Source organism: Echinops telfairi, unplaced genomic scaffold (genome assembly GCF_000313985.2).
Source record: "Echinops telfairi isolate 266 unplaced genomic scaffold, ASM31398v2 ScPeMD7_7469;HRSCAF=8507_1, whole genome shotgun sequence".
Classification (NCBI taxonomy): Eukaryota; Metazoa; Chordata; class Mammalia; order Afrosoricida; family Tenrecidae; genus Echinops; species Echinops telfairi.
This window is the reverse complement of record NW_022111373.1, coordinates 11768064-11777686: the sequence shown is the minus strand read 5'-3', so window position 1 is coordinate 11777686 and position 9623 is coordinate 11768064. Positions and strand designations below refer to the sequence as shown.

Below are 9623 nucleotides of genomic sequence, written 5' to 3'. Positions count from 1 at the left end.
TGTCTGTGCTCCTGGCTTGGGAAGGGGGTGTGAGTGAGTCCCCGGCACCACTGGCCAAGGCACCCTTGCGGGAGGGTAGACAGAGGAATGGCAATGGAGGACATACCCTGTTCCCCCTAAATAAGACCTACTTACAGTTTTGCCTCTCACTGAAATACAAGGCATCCCCCCGAAAATAAGACCTCCCTGAAAATAAGGCCCCCCGAAGCTACGTCATAACTCTGGACTCTGGACCATAGCGGTGGGCGCAACTCACTGTTAGCCACAGCGCTGTTGGAGCACACAGGAAGTGCGAGGTCTCTTTTAATAAAACAATAAAGAAAAATAAGACATCCCCTAGAAATAAGACCTAGCACATCTTTGGGAGCAAAAATTAATATAAGACACTGTCTTATTTTCGGGGGAACAGGGTAGATGAACTCAACACCAACCGCAGAGGCCCAAGCCTAGGAAGAACGTCCAACTGCAGGAGCTGAACGCGTGGCCTGTGCTTAGTCTCTCTGGGAGTCATTCACAGTCAGCCTACCCTGCTGAAGCTTGGAGCACCTTGAAATGCGTGGTGGCATCCATGGGCAATCCTGTGATCGGCTTCGACCCTGAGTCCGGTGAAAGCAACTCCCCATTTCCTGGGGACTCCATAGACCTGGGGAAGCAGTCCCTGGAGACTGCCTCCTTCGGGCCTAGGAAACAAAATACCCCGAGACGTTTTTACTTCTCAGAGGGAACCACCAATGTGCCAGCGTCAATAGAATGTATGGATTTTGGGATGAACGTAAACTCTGGAAAACGTTCATGGACGGCTTGAACGGTCTGCCGATGGCCGCCATCGTGGATGAGAGCCTGTTCTGCTGCGGGGAAGGTTTCTCACCAGATCTTCCATCATGGAGCAGACTCGGCAAATGCTGGGACCAACTGTGTCGGGGATGGAGGTCTCCTCTGTGATCTTGTGTGGTCTGACCCGCGGCGACAATGGCAGAGGAGTGCCCTTCACAGTGGGTGCAGAAGTGGTTGTGACCCGTGGGCACGAGCATGATGTGGATAAGGTGTGGAGCCCACGGGTGGTTGAAGATGGGGATGAATGTTTTGCCAAGAGGCAGCTGGTCACTCCGTTTCCTGCCCCCAGTTAGTCGTGGGGCTTGACGAGGCAGGCGCCCTGACGAGTGTGGAGGAGACGCTGACAGGCTCCCTTCAAGGCCGCAGGGAAAAGCAAGCCGAGCCCACCAGACTGCTCGCCAAGGGTCGGAGCACAAACCAGCCAAGAAAGGGAAAGCGAATTTTGGGGATGATGAGGGCAACAAATGTATAGGTGTGCTTTACACAATTGATCTATGTATTGTGATGAATTGTATGAGCCCCAATAAAATGATTAAAAAGAAGAAGAAACGGATGTCCTTTTGGCACTACCTAGTTGGGACTTGTAACATAGCGTCTATAACTTTCCTTTTTGAAACGGGAACGTGGAATAGATCTGTTGTGTTCGTGGGCCCTGCCTCCACTTTTTGATTTACGGAATATCATTTGCTGGGTGTAACAGTGAACAAAAGGCCCTGGAGCTCCACTCCCAAGAGAAAGAATGTGTTTGATTTTCTAATTCTCCGTTCCTTTTGCAAACGACTGATGGCCTTAAAGTTGCTTGCCCTGTCTCAGGGGTACAGGACCAGCTGGTCCCCACCCCCAAACCAGTACAGAGAATAATGTAAGTGTTCATTTTCTTAGGACATACAGAGAGCCCTAGGATGCTCTGAATCTGTACGTGATTCTTTGTCATTGTCGTAAAATGCAAACTGTTGATATAAAGCACGGTGAATTGTTTTGTTTTTAAGTTGTTTCAAAGGGATTACTTTTTTCCTTCATTGTCTTTTCATGTACAAACTGGTCTTTATTGCTATCAACATGTTAGGGGTAACCCTCCGCCTCGCCAACATCACTGGTAGGATGCATATTTAATTAAAGCACAGGTTTTCCTTCTCATATACTTGAAATGACAAAGCCATTATTTAAAAAAGGAAATATAATTTAGAAAAGGCAAACACATTTGTAAATGCATGGCTTGGAGAAAATTGTCTCACACTCTTTATATTTATTCGTCAACACTAAGAAATAATTGGATAAGGCATTGGGATGTTAGAAAAATTATTAGGGACTATCCTTAGGGACTGTCTGAGACAGCATAGAGCTCTTTTAGATTTGCTGCATTATTTGAGACTATCTTTTTAAGAACAAGTGAACAAAAGCCCATTGTTACCTTGTGAAAAACTATTTTATAGATGCTAATTTAAATATTGGAATGATTTCTATGAATATATAAATTTGCTTACTAGTACTATGTTTAGATCAGCTTAGTTTGCTGAAAAAATCTTAAATATATATTTAGCATCTCTCTTTTATCCCTTAAAAAAAACTTTTACTCTAATGAAGAACATAGTAAAAATATAAAGATAGTTGAGAGGGATGAAAGTGTTAAACGATTTCAAACCGCACAAAGTGACAAAATTGCCAAATGTGGGTCTGGAAAAAACCCACAACAATCATTAATTGAAAAAATTGGGTTCTACATGAAAAAATGAGTTGGGGCTAATTTGAATGTAGAATAATGTAATTCCAAATGTACTGACCTTCATTTCTCTCCCCATCATCTGGAAACATAGGACACTTTGGCACTGGTAGGCTGTTGTCTCATCGGTTTTGAAGTATTTAACACATAAAAAAGCACAATGCAAGCAAACCTCAGCTACTGAGAACTTTCTGGAATGATTATAGATGGCCTCATTTATTCATTCCTTCAATGAGACTTTATTGATTACCTACCTGTGAAAGCTTATCTGCTGAGACCCTAGAGAAGAGACCTATTGGTTTTAAAGGAAGTCAGTCGCAGGTGAGCGACCAAGGCTCCTGATGAAGCAAAAGACAAGGTACTGGGCACAGGGAATGCTAGATGGCATATTTGCCTGATGGACCAGGGCTTTTTTAAGGCCCGGATGCTGCCATTTTCAATCTTTTTGGTGGGTATGGTTTGTTTGTGCTTTGCTGGTGTCTTTGATAGGTTTATTTAATGTCTAATTTTCCATTTCCTTTAAATATAATAGAAATTTTACTTTGGACATGTCATCAGGAGAGATCAGCCCTGTAAAAGGACATCAAGCTTGGTAAAGTTTAGAGTGCGAGGAAAAGAGGAGGACCCTGACCAGACGGGTTGGCACAGGGGCTGCCCCGATAAGTTCAGACATAGCCATCGTGAGACTGGCGGAGCTCCAGGCAGTGTTGGCCTGAGGTGCACACAGTGTCCCTGTGAGTTGGAACCCACTGGTCAGCACCAAACAGGAACAACAGCAACATAGGGGCCTCCAGCCCGGTGATCGAAAAAGAGATGCTCACTGGCACTAGCCTTAATCAGCTCCTATGCACAGGTGACACAGTAGAGTAACAACAATTTAAACCCATCCAGGAGCTCTTGGGAAGAAAGAGGAGGGTTTCTGCTCCCATGAGTGTGGATTGCCGCAGAAATCCACAGGGTCAGTTCTACTCTGCCCTAGAAGGTTGGCAGGAGTCAGAATGAGCTGTAAGGCAGTGAATTTTTGAGTATGCACAAATGAAGGGCAATGAAACAAAGTACCGTACAATTTCGAATATAAACCAAGGCCCAGCATTTTAAAGTTAGGCAATGACAGTCTAACTTTAACTAATTTTAAAATTAGGGGCCTTGGCTTATATTTGAGTATGCATGGTAGATAAAAATAATAACAGCTGATTATTAATTATTTACTAGGAGATAAGCACTTTGAAGTGTACTATGTACATTATCTAATTATCATAACCTATCGGGTAGTTATTATTATGCTCATATCTATAGGCTTAGGTACATGTTAGGAGTTGAGATGTTTGAACCCTTTTAGGAGCTCTTTACCACTCGCTGAGTAGTCGTGAATATGGCTGGATACCTGTTGTGGGAAAGATCAGCTCATGAATGCATGCAATGTCTGAAAGCTTTAGAGTTTGCCCAATTATTTATGTTATGTACAGTCATGATTAAATACAATTATGCTTGGATTGAATACCTTTGAACTGTTGTTCCTGCCAAGTGACCTGGAGTCATTGTGCAGCAGCTATTGTGTACCTTGGAGTCCTGATACTTGTTCAGCCACAGAGGTCAGGCTGGTAATACAATGTATGAAATGGATAGGTAGGAACGAACACACTGGGGAGTGCAGCTGCAGTAGGGTGCCTCTGGGCACGTGATTCAGGAGCTGGGTTTGCTGACCTACCAAATTGGAGCTGCGTGCCATTGGGTGAGGCTTACAGCAGGAGTGGTATGCCCTTTGGCATTCATTAGCAGCCCTGAAAGAACTTTGTTAGCATGGTCCTACTGGGTGTCTGTATCCTAAGAATGTCTCACCTAAACTAACCTGTTGAATTGGAAAATGAACCCCTTAATTGTGAGCATTGTCTGTAAATTCTGCATGACCACTCTGATGAATTAGAGAACCTACCTGAAAAGTAGACAATGCTCTAAGACCAGGGTTCTCAACCTGTGGGTCCCAACCCCTTTGGGGGTCGAATGACCCTTTCACAGGGGTCGCCTAAGACCATTGGAAAAACCATACATCCACATATAGTACCCAGCATGAAGGCTGTTACCCATGCTACACCATGCTTCAAGACAAAAATTCATTTATTTGTCATTAGAAATAAATATTTCACAATATGTAATTACATATTGTTTTTGTGATTCATCGGTATGCTTTACTTATGTTCAATTTGTAACAATGAAAATACATCCTGCATAGCAGATATTTACATGACGATTCATAACAGTAGCAAAATGACAGTGATGAAGTAGCAACGAAAATAATTTTATGGTTGGGGGTCACCACAACATGAGGAAATGTGTTACAGGGTCACGGCATTAGGAAGGTTGAGAACCACTGCTCTAAGAAACAGCAAAAAGTCACTGAGAATTTTGCCTATGACTAAATTTGTGTTGGCTCCTGTATTCTCTAGCTGAACATATTTTTTATTACTTCTACTAATTAACTCTCTATCTACCACTGCAGAAGATAGCAGTCGGAAACCATCAGCCACTGTGCGCACTAAAGACAAGGTTTTCTACGCCCCTAAAAAGTTACAGTTTGAGAAACCCACAGGGCAGTTTTATCCTGTCCTACATAGGAGGCTGTGAGTTGGAACTGACTTGATGGCAAGTCAGTTTTCAAATGGGGAGCCCTTCAGGATGCGGTTCTCCATGTTTCTCTACAGCAAAATCATCTGGGGAGCTCTCGAAAAATATGATATCTGGATGCATCTACATTTATGACCCTTTTACAGAGCTCAATAGATACTTCTGATGAAAGAAAGGGCAGAATCGTTGCTCCAGTCTCCCAAACATAGACCCATCATCAACCACAGAACTGGCTCCATCAGCCAAGGGTCTTGTCTACCTGAGGGAACATAGACACCACCAAGAACAGATCGAATTCTATCATGTTGAATGCCCCACCCCCACCATGAACTTCAGTTTCTCCTCTAGAAAAAATAGAGAACATCTTCTGTGCTCTTTGTTGTAAGAGCATTTCATAAGATGTGTGCATTTAGCACAATGTTGGCTCTCACTATCTCTCAAACGTGTCCCTACAAGACTAATAGTTTGATCGGAGATTTTCATCTCAAGTTATATACATAGGACGTTGGCTTCCCTTTCTGGCTTTTAACACCCATCCACCCCCAAACTCAAACTCACTGCCATTCAGTAGATGCAGACTCATAGCGACCCTGTAGGACGGGGAGCCCTGCTCTTGTGAGTTTTTAAGACTGTAGCTCTTTATGGGAGTACATAGCTCCATCTTTCTCCCTTGGAGCTGGCTGGCGATTTCAAACTGTGGGCCTTGTGGTTAGCAGCCCAATGCATAACCATCACACCACCATGACTCCAATGCATTGTCTCTACCTCCCCCTCCCCCCTCCCCAATCTGCAAACAAAACAAAACAGAAAAACACTGCAATCAATTGGATTCCGACTTAGGGATGCTTTATAGTAGGGCTGGGGAATCTTTTTTTTTTTTTTTCTACAAAGGGCCATTTGGATGTTTAGAACATCATTTTTCCAGTCATGCCAGTCAAACATTTAATTAACCCCTAATGTGATGGCTGGACTGGCTTCTCTCAGGCGAGGTGTGTGATGTTAGCTGGTATTGAGGATTTCACAGGCCTTATGTACCCTGGGGGCTAGACACTCCCAACCTCTGCCTTATAGGATTTGTAGGGCTTTGTAAATCTTTGTGGGGCAGCTAAAAACCAATTTCACTGAACATTGAGTCAACTCTGGTTCATACTGAAGGGCAGGGTAAAACTGCCGTGTTCCTCAGTGTCCCTGGGTGAGAATTTCTGAGACGGTAACTCTTTCGGAGAGTAGAAGGCCTCATCTTCTCTGAGAACAGTTTCAAACGACTGACCTTTCAGTTAGTAACCCAATGCTTTACCACTGTAGCCTCACCTAAATGAACTAGTCACCTGTCTTTTAATCATATGATAATAGGCTTTACTAAGAAGACCAGAAGTTCACTGATAAGCCAAATGCTACCAATTGCTGTAAAAATTCAGTGTTTTTGTTTCACTTCTCTCCCAGACAACTAAATAATTAAATTGAGTCTTTTGGTTTATTTTGCTTTGAGCAGCATATTGGAGACCTAACTTATGTAGGTGAACATAGAATCAGATCTACCATAGGATTTATACTAAAAGTTTTTTTGTCAAATAACCAGCAGGTCAAAGCTGTTCAGTGAATTTAAGAGCTTCAAATATTGCTTGCAGGAGAGTGGGAGAAATAGAAACAAAAGAATACAAACAAATAAAAACACTAACATTCAAGGAGCATTGTTAACACAACGGTTAGATACTAGATCACTAACTGAAAGGTTGATGGTTCAAACCTACCCACTGGCTACGCTGGAGAAAGACCTGGTGAGCTATTTAGTCCTGTAAGGATTACAGCCTACAAAATCCTCTGGGATAGTTCTGTGCTGTCATGTGGCATTGTTCTGAGACAAAATTGCCTTGGCAGCTTCTAACAATAGCGACATTGTTATTGAGGCATTGGGGTAAAAAGAGACACGGTTGGCCCAGGAGAGATGATGTATTCAAGTGCTCTGTCTGCACTGAGGCTTGGAAGATCCATATCTCAAAGAAAGCATGCTGTATCTAGCACACGTGTAATCTAGTCCCAGAACACGTGCACCAGAGCTCTATGGCGCCCCCTCGGGGTGCATTGTGGTAATGGCTTAATAAATTGTCACGTATAGAAAAGTTGATCACTTAACTGTAGAACGGGGCTGTTGTTTAAATATTTGTAAATATTCATACCTGCTTCTCTCTGGAAGGGATGAATATCTCAGACCTCCCAAATTAGAAGAATATTATAACAGGCTTCCTTGGGTGGCCCAAACGATTAACATGCATGGCTTCTAGCCTAAAGGGTAGTTAGTGATTGGAGTCCACCCAGAAAGCCCTCGGGGGGTGGGGGGGGGGTGGGGGTGGTGGTGGGGGGAAAGGTCTGATGATTCAATTCTGAAAAAGCAGCCAATGAAAACACCAACTAAGTCAAACTCTAGGATTTCCCTGTGTCAGGATCTACTATCAGCAGCTATTGAATTTAGGTTTTAACGCACAGGAATTACACTAAGAACTTCCTGTACCTGGATAAAGTCCCTGTGCTGGTGGAGTCGGTAAACTGGTGACATCTCAGCTTTAGTTTAACAAACTGGATCGGGTCTATTTCAACAACAAGCTCTCCTATTTTTAAAAATGGTCTGTGTCCATTGTAACAGGAACAAAACAACCACACAACCTTAGATGGTGAGGTACATTGAGAGAGCATGACTATTGAATTAGAAATCTAAGAATTTTCTGACATGTGCAATCTTGGAAGTTATTCATCCATTTCACCCTTCTGCAAATGGGTTTTCCTCCTAACAGTGATCTATCCAGTCAGCTTCTGAATCTTCCTGACTAGGATGCATACAGCCCGCAATGCAGTGAGTTAGTTAATATGGTGCTTCAAGCCATAACCTTAGTTACTCTTACCAAATACCCTTCATTTTCCTGATGGGTTTGGGTAAGATGGTAGGGGGAGCAGGGGGAGGGGGAGATACTAACAGGAGTCTATCATTCCGCTGTGAGTTATTGTGATCACCAGCCTGCTGGGTATGAAATGAGACATCTTAGAAGCAGCAATGTGTATTTCACTACCAGCGAGAAATCAAAGGCCGGAGTGGAAGGTGTCCTTTGGACCCAGGGCTCTCTGCACATTGAACCTCCTTCAGTCGGAGCCAGCTTGACATGGAAGGAACAGCAGAGGGGTAGAAGCAGTCGAGCCAGGAGACTGGTGGACCCCCCAGCCCCAAACACAAATAAGGGCAAGTGTTTGTGGGCAGGAAGTTGGCTCATGGAGTGGGGTACCTCTGGGCACTTACTTGGGGGGCGGGAGGGGAAGGGGGCTGTTTGCTGACCTTTGGAGCTGGCACTGAGTGCCTTCTGACTTAGGCTTCCGGCAGAGTGACCAGCTCTTTGGGCATCCATTGCCTTCCCTAAAAGAGCCTCTGTGACATGGAGCCGTGGCCAGGCCAAGTGACTGAGGGCCAGAAAGGCCTGCCATTGGTCATGGCAGCGGAGACACTGTCCTGACTGAACAAGTGTCCCCTGAAGCATTTTTCATATGAACTGTAACCGATTTGCTTCCCTAATAAGCCCCATAATCCTGTGTTGTCTGAGAGTTCTGTGTGGCCCCTATGGTGCATTCTTCAACCCAGCTAACCAGTGGACAGTGCTGTGGAGGAACAGTTAGGGCCAGATGGAGAACCCTGAGGCATGCCTGACCTGAGGCATGTGGCAATCAGTCTTGCAAGCGACTGAGGACAACAGATGCCACCAACATGCCGTTTCTTCAAAGCCTCTCTGATTTCTCTCCCAGTTTTAAGATAATGCTGCTGATTTGGAAACTAAAGGTTTAAGGTTTGGGAATCTTGACTGCAGAAAACCGAACCAAGATATGAAAAAGGATGACTCATTAGTTATCAAAAGAGCATATTTACAAATCACAATTTAACTAATTTTAAATTTATGTGCATACTGTCTAGCTAATAAACTGCAAATACTTTCTGATACAAATTCCTGAGAGAATTCGAAGCTACTCAGCTGTGTTATGAGTTTATACATTCAAAGAGCATTTATATTTAGACACAGCTCCGTGCTGTGAATACAGAGAACCCTGAAAAAGGAGCTCTTCCCTAGTGGGGAAGATCAGTCAGTAAACAGATCAACCTCAATAAAACACCATAGTTTCGACTGAGGTTTATGCTACTCAGATCTAATGGTTGGGATTCGGTGGTGGTTTCTCAGAGACACTGTATTAGGACATACCCTATACCACAACCATAAGGAATAAGTGTGTGGAGTGGGCCCCAGAATCTCTTAAGACTCCTGTAATTGCTATTTTATGTGCACCAGGATTCACTGCCCTAAGTGAACTCCAACATTTGCCTACAATGGGGCTGATTGGTTCCCGTGATGGTAGAGGGCAGGTGTCAGCACTGAATCAACAGAGACAGGGTGGGCGTGGTTATAATAGACAACAA

The 9623-nt window shown here is 43.8% G+C and overlaps 1 pseudogene; it reads left to right on the top strand.

Moving 5' to 3' along the window:
• Positions 1-482: 482 nt before the first annotated feature.
• LOC101654338 overlaps positions 483-9623 on the top strand; it is a 65668-nt pseudogene continuing 56527 nt past the window's right edge.